Below are 15,128 nucleotides of genomic sequence, written 5' to 3'. Positions count from 1 at the left end.
CAATCTACAGATTCAATGCAATCCCTATCAAATTACCAATGGCGTTTTTTACGGAACTAGAACAAAAAGTCTTAAAATTTGTATGGAAACACACAAAACCCCCAATAGTCAAAGCAGTGTTGAGGGAAAAAAATGGAGCAGGATGAATCAGACTCCTTGACTTCACACTATACTACAAAGTTACAGTAATCAAGACAATACAATACTGGCACAAAAACAGAAACAGAGATCAATGGAACAAGATAGAAAGCCCAGAGATAAACCCAGGCACCTATAGTCAACTAATCTATGATAAAGGAGGCAAGGATATACAATGGAGAAAAGACAGTCTCTTCAATAAGTGGTGCTGGGAAAACTGGACAGCTACATGTAAAAGAATGAAATTAGAACACTCCCTAACACCATACACAAAAATAAACTCAAAATAGATTCGAGACTTAAATGTAAGACTGGACACTATAAAACTCTTAGAGGAAAACATAGGAAGAACACTCTTTGACATAAATCACAGCAAGAACCTTTTTGATCCACCTCCTAGAGTAATGGAAATAAAAACAAAAATAAACAAATGGGACCTAATGAAACTTCAAAGCTTTTGCACAGCAAAGGAAACCATAAACGAGACGAAAAGACAACCCTCAGAATGGGAGAAAATATTTGCAAACGAATCAACAAAGGATTAATCTCCAAAATACATAAACAGCTCATGCAGCTCAATATTAAAGAAACAAACAACCCAATCCAAAAATGGGCAGAAGACCTAAATAGACATTTCTCCAAAGAAGACATACAGATGGCCAAGAAGCACATGAAAAGCTGCTCAACATCACTAATTATTAGAGAAATGCAAATCAAAACTACAATGAGGAATCACCTCACACCAGTTAGAATGGGCATCATCAGAAAATCTACAAACAGCGAATGCTGGAAAGGGTGTGGAGAAAAGGGAACCCTCTTGCACTGTTGGTGGGAATGTAAACTGATACAGCCACTATGGAGAACAGTATGGAAGTTCCTTAAAAAACTAAAAATAGAATTACCGTATGATCCAGCAATCCCACTACTGGGCATATACCCAAAGAAAACCATAATTCAAAAACACACATGCACCCCAATGTTCATTGTAGCACTATTTACAATAGCCAGGTCATGGAAGCAACCTAAATGCCCATCGACAGATGAATGGATAAAGGTGGTACATATATACAATGGAATATTACGCAGCCATAAAAAGGAACGAAATTGGGTCATTTGTTGAGAGGTGGATGGATCTAGAGACTGTCATAGAGAGTGAAGTAAGTCAGAAAGAGAAAAACAAATATTGTATATTAACGCATATATGTGGAACCTAGAAAAATGGTACGGATGAACCTGTTTGCAGGGCAGAAGTTGACACACAGATGTAGAGAACAAACGTATGGACAACAAGGGGGGAAAGCCGTGGGGGGGCAGGGCGGTTGGGATGGTGGTGTGATGAATTGGGCTATTGGAATTGACATGTATACACTGATGTGTATAAAATTGATGACTAATAAGAACCTGCTGTATAAAAAAATAAAATAAAATTCAAAAAAAAAACAGATGGATTGCCTACATGTAACAGCTACGTACAAAAAAGTTATAAAATTGTCCTTTGTTTTACAATGATAAATGAAAAACATTAAAATTCTCCTATCAAAAAGAAAAAAAAAACAGAAAAGACCTTAGAAGTCATTTAGTACAACATCCCCTGTGATGCCTAAATCTTTACTTCAGCACTGCTGATAGGTGATTTTCTAGCCTGGCACAACCGGAAAACGGGAACTTATTAGTTAATGCCAAAAGATGAAAATACAAACCTGAGGATGAAAAACAAAATTATAAATATTTATGCGAAAGCAATCTCAGTTACCCAGAAAATTACAAGGCTGGAGTTTTGCTCATGTTTTCCTGGTGTTAATTTCACACATGAATTTGGAGTTGGCCTAAATAAGAGGACAGCATCAAAGCGCTAGACTATCCACCCAGGATGGGCTTCCTTGAAAACATTGCCCTGATACTTATGCACTATAAAATTCACAGATTGCCAACAGTTCTAAAGTTGGCAGCACTGAGACAACAGACCACATTCTTACTGCACTACACATCCCTTTTATAAAAGATAGACAGACGGGCCAGAGGAGGGTCTACACTGGCCATGACAACAATTTAGCAGGTTAAACTAAGCCTGACTCTCCTCTTGTTCACGGCAGTCATCTGGCCTTTATTATGAGCTGCCAAGGACTGCTGCAGGTCTTCACTGACTCCATCTTCCCAACAAGGTATTTACTACATGAGTTAAGGCATCTTCCTTTGGGACTAGGTTTGCCAAGTAAAATACAGGATGCCTAGCTAAATTTGAATTTCAGATAAACAACAAACAGTTTTTTAGTATAAATATGTCCCATGCAATGTTCCAAATTCATTCAGTGTAGGGGATGTCAGCTGCAATTGTGCTACTTAACACCCAGACAGTTTCTATGCAATCTAGAAAAAAACTTTCCATGCAATATTTGGAACTTACACTAAAAAGATATTGTTTATCTGAAATTCAAATTAACTACGTGTCATGTATTTTTATTTACTAAATCCAGCAACCTTATTTGGGACATCTATATCACTTTAAATGCCTAGCATAGGACTCCAGGGTAGCAAGTGCTCAACAGCCTATGCTGATTAGTTGAGCTACTGTAATTTAATCTAGACGAACCTGAGAATGACTATTACAGAACACACCATCTCTAGCACTTGGCCCTTGGCTCCTCCCTGTTCCAAGAGACCAACCCTTTATCCAACCTGACCTCTCCTCTGGGTGAGCTGACCAAGAATCTGACCTAGGCTGGGTTAGTTCCAAGCAGTTGTTGTGGGGATGGAAGTTGGAAGGACTGGTCCAATGCTGAGACCCAGGGGAACAAGTCCCAAGCCCCAGACAAGGTAGGCTCCATGGGGGCCACCCAAGGGTCAATGCAGATCAGAAAATAAAGCTCTGTGGCAGGAGGGTGACTGAGAGAATCTCATAAAGCAGCTGCAGCCAAACCAACAACAGGGAGCAGGTGTCCAAGGCACTGAGCCCATTTGGACAAAATCCCTCCCTCAAGTTCATGAAAGGCGAGCTTGGATACACTTACCATAACTTTTCTCTGTGCTTTTCCTTATACTGCTCTGTTACCTTTCTCCTGAGAAAGTGATATAGCTGTGTCTTTCCAAATTCATGTCTCACTAGAGACAGTGGTAGGAAAACAGATCCATGATCTTAAAAGAATAATATCATAATATGAATATTAAACAGGCTAAAAGTTTCCTGCAGCAGACCCAGGGAGCCAAGCATAGTCAGAAGGTGTGTGTTAAGTTGTGGGGGAATGGTAAGAGGGAGATCACAAAGGGAGGAGGTGGCACACAGGTACTTTTTAGATAAGCCTTTTAGACGCCACCTTCCCCTGTGGAATTCCTGAATTCCTTCCCAGAGCACATTGTGGTTGCTTCATTCTCAGTGGTGCCCTGACTACCTTCCTCACCGGATGCTTTCTCTTCATTTTCACCAGGTACACCAAAACTCTTGGCCAAGAGCCAACAGGCCACAGAGCAGTGTTGCTGCCTGTCTGATGGACCCTCCATAGTTGGTTGGTGCACTAGATGCTGCCTGGACTGTGAAGCCAGAGAGGCCTGTGTTCAAATCCCAGCCCAGCCACTTTTTCGCCATGTGCCAATAATAAAGTTGCTTAACCTCTCTGCACCTAACCTTCAAAAATCTACTAAAAGGAGGTTAGAAAATCTCCTAATATGGGGGTGCTTCCCATTGAATGGAATATTAACATGGTTAAACATAATAAGACTCAATTAATGTTGATTAATCTCCCACCCTCTACAACAATTTATGGAGGCAGAAGGAGTCCATCTTTAACTCTGAAAGACTCTAAATATGGACAGTTAATAAGTGATGATAATCTTATCAAAAGAATTTCTTATGGAAAAGTAGAAGTGAATGAAGAGTTAGAAAATCTAAGGAGGATGTATAAATTAGCAGATCCAGATGACATGCAAGGTAAGGTATTAATACAACAGGCCAACACACCTACAGCATCCTTTCTCATTCTGCCTCAAAGGCTTGTGTGAAACCAAAATGACTAGTACAGTACTGAGGAATTGGTGTTAAATCTTTATATCTTAATAAAGATCCAGGAGAAAGAGTGACCATCAAGTTAGTGAGATTTTCCTGATGTTACTAATCTAAGAGATGTTGCAAATATCAGTGAGCAAAGATAAAACAATACAAAAAATAAAATAAAATGAGCTTGGAAACACAGGTGAGATACAGCTGTGTAAAACTCAATGTGAAAAATGCTAACTCATTCAACTGAGAAGTTTGCTGTGCCTAAGGTACTGGAGGAAATATGGAACTAATAATGAAAAAAGACACCAAGGAGCAAACAAGAATAGCAAGTTAGAGAGAAATTTATATTATGAGCTTTGCCAGGGAGAAGAAGGAACACCACTGTTTTGAGTATATGTACAAAATCCTATTATTCCACTGTGGAAAAAAAAATACATATGTAGCAAAAATCTACTGAGATTTCTCTGAAGATGACATACCAAGTCTGGGGATTCAGAAGGTCACAGTTATATCTAAAGTGAGGGGAATGAGAGACAAGACAAGGAATAAAAGTGTAATAAAGGAAATGATTGTTCCCAGGGAGAGAAACAAGCACAGCTGAGAAGTTCATAAAAAATAGGCGGCACTTGAATTTAGTCCATAAATATGGTAAAATGATGTGTAATGGGGGATGGCATTTTTGTCTGAACAGAAATTAAGGAAGAGGAGGGATTTTAGAAAGAGAAATGGAGTGTAATAACCTTGTAAAACCGTGAAGAGTGAAGTCATGAATCTAACTCTGCCCAGGGAGCAAGGGCAAGCCCATGTCTCCAGGCCTTTAAACCAGCTGGGATCAGGTGCTATAGAGTGTCCTTCCTCCTGCGACAAGGCCTTGTTGGTGCAATGGGCCAAACGGCCTATAGGTCCCTTCCTGGGGAAAGGTTTATATAGGAAGAAACACATGTCCTGTTCTCAGAGGGAACATCTCTCAAATAATAATGAAGCAGAAATCCTGGCTCCCTACAGTTATTACATGTTCCAAGACACTGTTTCAGCAATGACCCAAATCCCAAAGCAAATTCAACTTAATATGACACTTTCATTAGCTAAGGGGACATGTGGCTTCAACACATTTCTCCTACTGCAAAAGTTTCTGACAAAGGTCAAATGATGTAGGAGAATTAGTGATGTGTTCCAGGACTCCAGAATAAGGAAGAGTTACAGTACTAAAAAAATGAATTAAGTGCTAACTATTAAAATGTCAAAAGTGACAGAATTATAAAAGTTATATCCGGGAGTCTTGGGACGTAGGGAGAAAAGGGCAGGGACTGCATTAAGAAGTTTGAGTCAGGCAGGACAGACTGGGATAGAGAGAGCTCATAAATATGTAAAGGAAAGTAGAAAGGCAAAGGGAAAGGCAGGAAGGAGGGGAAAAAAAGATCCACACTAGGATTCTCTCTATGCCATTAACTGGGAGATCCCATAGACTGCAGTGAGTGGGATTCAGGGCGCCCCTAGAGTTCTGACCCAAATTATCCAGTGATGCATAAATTGTCTACAGCAGAAGAGCACATTGTAAGGAGCCTATAGCTATCCCCAATGGGGAAAGTGGACTCAAAGATTTTATAATAAAATCACGCACTCTCTGTTAGATAACTATTCTCATTTTTAGAAACCACTCTTGGCCTTCTACTGGTAGAAACTGAACGTCTTATAATGGAAAACCAGGAGACACGAAACTAGGTGCTATTTGATTTTAACAACCCACAAATATAAGTATGCCCTGCGGCACCCAAATATCAAATGGACGAGGTATTTATGATATCTGGCTTGAGCACATCCTGAAAGCATAAGCAGGTGGCTCCCCCTCCTGGTGTGGCTGCTCCTAAAGTCTCATTCCTAAAGACTGTGTAACCACCTCTCTATCAACCTACTTTTAAAGTCTGGAGAGAAGTTCTCTAGGTCCACTTGACTAAAAGGGCATTTTAAGCTTGGCTTACAATTATTTCTATCCAATCTGTTGGCACCAGAAATGGACTGCTGCAGTGAGTAGGCCTTTGAGCAGTTCTTCCCATGGGCAACTTTGCCTAGGAGCAAAGAAGATCTAAGGTAAGAGTTTATATCAAGTCATGGATAGTGGTTAACGGTTTCTGCTGATTGTCAGGAACTTGGAAGGATCAAGTTTCTTGGGAAATTCAAGAAAAGGAGATTTGGGAAATCTCCTATCTCCTGTACATGGACCTATCAGAATGGATTCACAGCGCAAGAATATCTTTGTTCCGTATGAATGATGATCAAAGGGCCTCTACCACGGAGGAGGCTTTCTATAAAGTTGTTAGTTTCCTTTCCCCACCAACCCATGCTTGCTCACTGGGTTCACAAATAAGGTGACTATGGAGACAAGAATAGAAGTTATGCTTGGGTTCAACAATATGAACTTTCTCTATCCTATAGGATAGGGAAAGAGAGCAGAGTCAAACAGGGTGTGAAATGAGTTTGGGGAGTTAGTAGAGATAGATCATAGCAGGCCTTGTAGCACAAGGATGGTACTTATCTAAGAGAAGTGGGAGCCATGACAGTATTTAAAGTGAGGAGAGAGAGGGGCATATATAATATGCTCTGGGTGCAAAATATTCTGGAGAGGAGGAGGTTCCAGTGCTCAGGCAAGAGGTGGTGTAGCCTACATTCAGGTACTGCAGTAAACAGATAAGTAAGATGATGGATTGGAGAAATATTTGGAAGTTAACATTTATCAGGATTTGTGATTGATCAGGCATGCAAGGTAAAGAAAACAGGAAGGATGAAGGAGTCCCTTGCCAAGACAGGAAAACGCTGAAAACGGGCCCAAAAGGAAAGGAATTGTCTTTTAGACGGACACCTACTCCCAACTTATATACCCAACTCCCTCAACCAACCACCTCAAAAGATTAAATCAACTTTAAGTGATCAAAAAGCAGAGTCAGGCTCTGCCCTCAAATATATATGCCCACTACTCACTGAACCCTAATCTTTTATAAAAAATAAAAAATCAAAGCCTAAGTCACCACACTTCACAGTTAGAAGTAAAAGGCATTATACTGGTTTCCTAGGACCCCACAACAAATTACCAGAAACCAAGTGGCTCAAAGCAAGAGAAATTTCTTCTTTCACAGCTTTGGAGCTAGAAGTCCGAAATCATTATCAGCAAAACCATGCCTCCTGCAAAGGCTCTGGGGAAGAATCTTTGCTCGCCTCTTCCAGCTTCTACTGGTTCCTTGGCTATGACAGCAAAGCTTCAATCTCTGCTTCCTTCTCTCCCTGTGTATCTCTGTGTCATTTCCTTTTCTATCTCCTATAAGAACGCTGTCCTTAGATGTAGGGCCTACCCTAAAACCAGAATGATCTCATTTTGAAATCCTTAACTTAATTACATTTGCAAAGACTCTATTTCCAAATAATATCACACTCACAAGTACTGGGGGTTAGGACTTGTCCACATCTTTTGGGGGCCACTATTCAATCTATTACAGCTATGAAATATAAACAGATTGCTTAGATATACTTTGCTTAGGCACACTTAGATGAGTTTCAGCTAAAACAGCATTCTCCAGAGTGTGTCAGATGACATAAATTCCTGGAGATGCTCAAAATAAATTTTTACTATGGCAAAATAAGTTTGGGAAACACTGAATACTATATACCTCTCTTATGTTTCATCATTTCCATATACACATTTCAGTTTCTGAGAAGTCCTGCAGTAATGAAACCTACTCAAGTTGTTCAACGCTGAGTTTTCCAAACTTATTTGACCCATAATGTTTTCCTTTTGGTTACATGGAGCCCACTGACATCTGAAAAACTGTGGTCCATGGAGCATACTCACAGATATGTTGAGTTAAAACATAATCCATTAATAATCAGTAAGCATAAATGGTCTGGGTTTCTGGATGCCTCTCAATTTTGATGGGGAAGAAGAAGACATGAAAGAAGGTCTTGAACCTTGAGGGGAAAGGATGGAGTGACCACTGAATTCAGGAGGGGGCTTGTGCTGGAGTATGCAGGCAGTATGCTGGGGAAGATACAGAAAGATGAGACTGGAGGCTCAGACGAATTTTTCTCATAGAATGCTTTTTTTTTTTAAGACTTTTTTTTTTAATTATTTATTTATTTATTTATTTTTGGCTGTGTTCGGTCTTCGTTTCTGTGCAAGAGCTTTCTCTAGTTGCGGCGAGCGGGGCCCACTCTTCATCGCAGTGCGCGGGCCTCTCACTGTCGCGGCCTCTCTTGTTGCGGAGCACAGGCTCCACACGCGCAGGCTCAGTAGTAGTTGTGGCTCACGGGCCTAGATGCTCCGAGGCATGTGGGATCTTCCCAGACCAGGGCTCAAACCCGTGTCCCCTGCATTCGCAGGCAGATTCTCAACCACTGCACCATCAGGGAAGCCCTCATAAAATTCTTTATTCACTTCAAACTGTGCGCAGTCAACACAAACTGTGAAACAGAGGTTTTCGGTTGATTACTTAAATGTTTTATTTGTTGGTGTGTTTTTTTGTTTGTTTTTGTCAGTCAAGTAAAAGCATGTAGAGCAACTTGGTGATTTATAGTCGTTTTTGTTTTGTATTTTCTCAAACATGATGATTTCCTTGTAAAAGGGCATGTTTCCCATGGGTTTTATTAATCCAAGTGCCACTGTAACTGCATTTCTATCATTCTGCCTTCTCCCTGTAGTTGCTGCTAAAAGAAGTAGTCTTTCTTTACTTAGCTCCTCAACTACCAAACATATATAACAGAGTGATGTCTTGGTCAGTGTGAATCCTGATTCTTCATCTGAATGAGCTATAAACCTACATGTCTCTGCCTTTTGGCCACGGTGAGCAAGTAAACCCCACTTATCTGGAGATCTGGTCACTCCCAACAGCCAAGATCAGATTGGAGGCCAAGTTCCCAAAGAAAACACAAGTCTCACATCCACTGGGGGTCCCTCCCAGATTCTTGCACCACCTGCAATGCTGTCACCCTGCCTCTTGTGCCATTCTTTGTCTGTGTGAAAGAGATACATCAGATCTCTCAGCCTCCAGTATCATTTCTTCATTGGCCACCCAAAGCTGAGGCTTAACTTCCTCTTTCCAGGAAGAAAGATGACGTGTATTCTTGGCTCTTCATTCACTGAGACCCTCATACTTTCCCCCTCAATAGATCAGAAGACTGAGACAGCAGTCAGTGGGTAAATGTTCTGGATCCATTCACTATTCTTTTCCCACCTCCAGATTTTAGCCAGGACTTTTGCTCTCAAAGGTTTGTGTCACAGCAAGCTCAAAACACTATCCAAGAGTTTCCCAATATGGAAGTCCTGTATCATTAGGGAAATGAAATATCATTTTATTTAATACAAGAATAATCGTGGTTTATTGGTTATGAGTTTACCTTAACGTGCATTAGAAAAAAAGAAAAGCAGCACACAAAATCTGATTCCATGAAGGTGAAGCAGAGTTAGCCTAATTTTTTTTTAATATACTTGGCTTAATTTGAAGTTTATATAATGAAAACAACAATAATCATACAGATGGTACATGTATGAGAGATCTTATCCGACTGAGATTCAGGAAGCACCACTACATCAGGTACTAAGCATTGCCACAGAATCTTAAGACTGAGAGGGACTTGCATGGCAGCCCCAAGAGCAGGAGTCCTTTCTCTAAACTTGCCCTGACAAATGGATTCTACCCTGAGTTCAATCTCTGCCAATGTGAGAGAAATTCTAGGGAAGAGACTTTTCCATCACAGACAAGTTCTTATCGAATGGCAGTGCTTTACTTTCTTAGGAAAAAAAAAATTTTTTAAGCCAAATTGCCCTAAAGCAGGAGCCAAGGTTGACAAATGTCAGGTCTTAGGGGAAACAGCAAAAGATTTTATTTTGTAAGTTGTAACTTCAGAGAGTAACACTAACAATCCAATGATTCAAATTCAAAGGGTATTTGCTTCTGAACACTTCTGAGTAACTTAGAAAAGTTATCTGCAGTGTACAATTGTCCATGAATAGAAGAGTTCTTGCCCTTCCTCTAAACATTTCCACTTTTTTTTTTCCTGAATCCAACACCCCATCCCTACTTTGCATATGTGCTGCCAATGCACTTTGCTCAGATGTTCCAAGGAGAGCCAGAATCATTGACTCCTTCCTGGATTATCATAGCAGGTGCTCAGATGTTCCAAGGAGAGCCAGAATCACTGACTCCTTCCTGGATTATCATAGCAGGTGCTCAGATGTTTCAAGGAGAGCCAGAATCATTGACTCCTTCCTGGATTATCATAGCAGGCCCCACTGGCACCAAGCTCTCCCCAGAGCTTTTTTTTTTTTTTTCCACCCACATGTCAATGTGAGATTCTTTCAAAAAAAAACATTACTCGTGTATATACCCCCCACTAGGAAAATTCTGATGGACCCTTGTTACCCAAAGGGGAAAGTTATTCATCTATTCACTGAATATTTTTTGAGTGTGTACCATATGCCAGACACTGCTTAGCAGTATCCTCATTGCTTAAAAGTACCTGCACAGGGTAAGGATCAGTGTGGAGAATGATCTGGAGTTGGGTAGAATCTGGTGCCTAAGAAACCACTGGGCATGTGCTTGAGAATGTTCTCCTTGTTCTCACCTTCCTGGAAAATACCCATGCAATTATTAAGAATAATGCATATGCCCTATGACACCTTTTAGAACTCATGAAATTATGTGTTTATAAGTCTACCTTCCCCAACAATACGTGAGCTCTTCAAAGGTAAGTAATTTGCATTTCTCATCTTTATATCCTCAGTGCCCAGCATATACTAAGCATGACTTTATCACCTGAATATGTGAACTGCTAAAAGAATATAATGCAATCCAAAACTCAAAAAATAATTCACCAATTAGTCGTTGCTTTGAGTTAGTTACTCCCTTCTGTTATGTGAGAAGAATCACATCCATTCTTTTGAAATAATAATATTTTAGATGTGCCCAGTTAAAATAAGAAAAAGGATGGATAGGGCTTCCCTGGTGGCACAGTGGTTGAGAGTCCGCCTGCCGATGCAGGGGACACAGGTTCGTGCCCCGGTCCGGGAGGATCCCACATGCCGTGGAGCAGCTGGGCCTGTGAGCCGTGGCCGCTAAGCCTGTGCATCTGGAGCCTGTGCCCCGCAACAGGAGAGGCCAAAACAGTGAGAGGCCTGAGTACCACCAAAAAAAAAACAAAAACAAAAACAAAAAAAAAGAAAAAGGAGGATAGAAATTGAGCTCAGAATGGACTCAAGAATGGAATCAAGAGAAAAGCCATAAATTTGGAAAAAGCAAACAATCTCAATCAGAAGGAATTTATTTAAAACTTTCATAAGGGATTGTACAAAGAAAAACATCTTTCCTAAAGATGTAGTATTTCATTCATTCAGATACTCATTCAAACATTAAGTGATGCTGGGAGACATCTAAACAAGGAAAGACTTCTAAAACTAGAGAGTTCAAGAAAAGGAGGATGTAAGAAAGAAAAGGAAGAAGAGGGAAGGGAAAGGAAATACCCAATGGCCATAGTGTTACGCAGAGATCTGAAATAGAAAAAGTGAGAGTGATCAGTGATTGATAACTATTTTAAATGGATTGTCAAGGAGGGTTTCTCTAAAGTCTAAATGATAATAGGAGCCAGCCAGGTATGATCATGGAAAAAAAGCATCCTAGGCAGAGAGAATATCTAGTACAACATTGCAATTCCTATAAAATGAAAACAAAAAACATAACTAAAAAACAAAACACACATACAGAAATGCATAAAAGTTTCTTCAATTTCTGATTACTATGAATTCAGACTTTAATTGGAAGTCCAGAATAATATTCTCATCACTGAGTGACATGAAAACTTAAACTGGAAAAAAAAAATCTGAAACAAGAGTTTTAAAACAAACAAAAAAAGAGTATAAAGAATCTTTTAGGTTACTTGGCTAAGTAACTTAATCAGTACAAAATATGTTATCTTGAAAAGGATACCATAACTTAAATTTTTAAATGTCCAATTTCCCACCATTTTGTCAGTCTTCAATTTTTCAGGAAAATCTGTAACTTCCTCTTGGACTGACTACCAACAGGATACAGAAATTCTGGTTCATTACTAAACTGAAACAATCAGAAATTCTAGCCAGGTATGCAGAATGCTGGGCTTTCTTCATGGATGAGGACATCTGGTGAATTTATAGTATCTCATCAATCATCACAACCTCTATTAGGTTACAAAAATCATGGTACTTAAAGTTTCCAATTCCATAAACAGGCAATCAGAGGTACTGAATAGACAAGTAAAATGGTTGACTTAAAATCACTGATAAAAGCATTGACAAATTCTTCAAGAAAACCTAGGCACTGGGTCACAACTCTATATATCACTCTACATTCCTACATACTCTAAATACCAGTGAGATTGAATTAAGGAAAACCCAATGTAGTCCTCCTTTCAATATAAATAAGACTATTTTAATTGGATAATGAGGATTATAAAGAATAAGGTCTGTGTTGTGCTTTTCACATTCAAGGAATTTTGCTAAGAAAATCAGTTTAAACAAAATTCCACAAGGTCTCTGTATCTCAGTTACATCTGTCCTTGGCAACTTCCTTCTACAAAAGTCATTTTCCTGTAGCTATAAAAAAACAGGATTGGGTCAACTTCAAGGGAACTTAAGTAAATGCAGGGGAGTAAATTCAGCAACAAGGCTGAATAAGACGTCCCTCAGTGTTTCCTCATCAACAATTTGGCATCCATTCCTGAACAAACGTGCTTATGCAGGAGCTGTGGAATCCAGCACTGAACTCCAAGGAAACTGGGAGGAGTCTCACCCACCCATATATGGGATAATACGCACACGGAGACCTGGACCCCAGCTGCAGACCCTGCAGTGGCCTGTGAACTGGCTCCTGATCCTCTAGGCTGTGGTCTGGGAGCCCCAGGAAGACACTGTCTTAGATAATCATCCACGAATGAAAGAATCTTTGTGGAAGTCCAGATTTCCAGTGGAAAAGTTTCAGCTTACTGTTGGAACAAAAAAATACAAGTTTGGACACACTGGAGGGGGTAAGAGGAACAGTACCCATGTTACACCTCCCCCAACGTGGTACCACTCAGTGCCAAGTAACACCTTCTCAGACCACGATTTCTCCTCCAGGGGAAAGTAAGGGCATGTGAGTGAGCACCCAGATTCCCCAGCTGTCTGGGACACTTCCAGAAAAGCCCATGACTAGTTCCAGTCCAAGATGGCAACACCAGGAGGCTCCTGAACTCCCTTCTTCCCAGAGACACACTGAATGTACAGCTACACACGGAGCAATTCCCTCTGAAAGAAATCCAAAAGCTAGCTCAGCAACTCCTACACATGGAGCAAACAAGAAAATACCCATCAACCCCAACCCCCAGCGCAACACCATAAAATTGGGAGGGAACTCCCAACTCCCAGCTTCTCCCTGAGGAGCAAAAGGTTTGGACTCAACATCTAGCATCCCAACTTTTAAGATTCTCACCTAAGGGATGGGGTCCTAAAACACCTAGCTCTGAAATCCAATGCAATTTTTATCCACAAGACCCACAAGTTTACAGAAAACAAAGAAACAGTTCTTAACTGGCTCCAAGGATTCAGTGTGCCTATACCCTCAGGCCCAGCACAGAGGGAGCAGATAAAACATATCCACCTCCCAGTGTTTCCCTGAAAAGGGATTATTTGTATATATTAAAAGCAGCTGCCTGAGGGTCAGGCTTCTAATTTAGCACACATCTAGGGGCTGACTGCCACTCGCTCTGGAGACTGTGAAAGCACGTGGACACCTCCCTTGCCTTTTCCCTATACCCTGCTGCAAGTCATCTGTATCTCACTAGAAGGAGCTTGTAAATGCATCTGATGTTCCAGTTTTTGTGGCTGCTGCCCAAGAGACAGGCCCCTAGAATTCCTGGCTCTGATAGTCAAAAGGGTTTGCATTCAGAAGTCCCACAGGACTGTAGCAAGCAAAGAGGCACTTCTTAATGAACACAGGACATTCCCCCATGACTGGCTATATATCCAGGCAAGTGTAAAAACACCCATCTCCCAGTGTTTCCCTAGAAGAGGTCTAACTACATATTTCCCCAGCTGCTATCTGAGGGTCTGACTTCCAATCAACCTGAAACTAGGTGCTGACTGCAATCCTCCCCTTTTGGACACTATCAGGTCATGGCACTCTCTCCGCTACTGCAAGGCTCCAAGAACAAAGAAGATAGCTTGGACAATCACAAACGTTTGAGAGACAGTAAAAACTCAGGCTCAGCTGATTGATGAGGTCCATATGCTACATAAAACCCTCTGTCAAGACTGGAAGAGGGGGCTAATGCACAAAAAACAACACAGAGACTCAAAGAAGATGAGGAAATAAAAATATATATTCCAAACAAAAGAACAAGACAAAACTCCAGAAACAGATCTTATGAGATGAAGATAAGTGATTTACCTGATAGTTCAAAATAATGGTCATGAACAGGCTCACCAAGGTCAGGAGAACAATGCATGAAACAAGTGAGAATTACAACAAAGAGAAAGAAAATACAAGCATACCTCAAAATATTGAGGGTTTGGTTCCAGACCACTGCAATAAAGTGAATATTGCAATAAGCAAGTCACATGAATTTTTTGGTTTCCCAGTGCATATAAAAGGAAGGTTTACATTATAATGTAGTCTATTAAATGCAATAGCACTGTCTAAAAAATGTACCTTAATTAAAAAATACTTTATTGCTAAAAAATTCTAACCATTATCTAACAACACTCATGGTCGCTGAAGGCTGGAGTGGCTATGGCAACTTCTTAAAATAAGACAACAATGCCATTTGCTGCATCAATGGACTCTTGCTTTCATGAACAATTTCTCTGTAGCATGCAATGCTGTTTGATAGCATTTTACCCACAGTAGAACTTTCGAAACTGGAGGTGATTCTCTCAAACCCTACTGCTGTATGAACAACTTAGTTTATGTAATATTCTAAATCCTTTGTTGTCCTTTCAACAATC

At 40.4% G+C, this 15,128-nt stretch overlaps 1 long non-coding RNA gene across 1 annotated transcript in view; it reads right to left on the bottom strand.

The window, feature by feature from the left end:
• The window catches only part of LOC309815238, a 1,174,291-nt gene that overhangs the window by 871,934 nt on the left and 287,229 nt on the right, over window positions 1–15,128 (bottom strand). The window lies entirely within an intron of this gene.

This window comes from Mesoplodon mirus (genome assembly GCF_964341445.2).
Source record: "Mesoplodon mirus genome assembly, chromosome: 14".
NCBI lineage: Eukaryota > Metazoa > Chordata > Mammalia > Artiodactyla > Ziphiidae > Mesoplodon > Mesoplodon mirus.
This window is presented reverse-complemented; position numbering and strand designations above follow the sequence as displayed.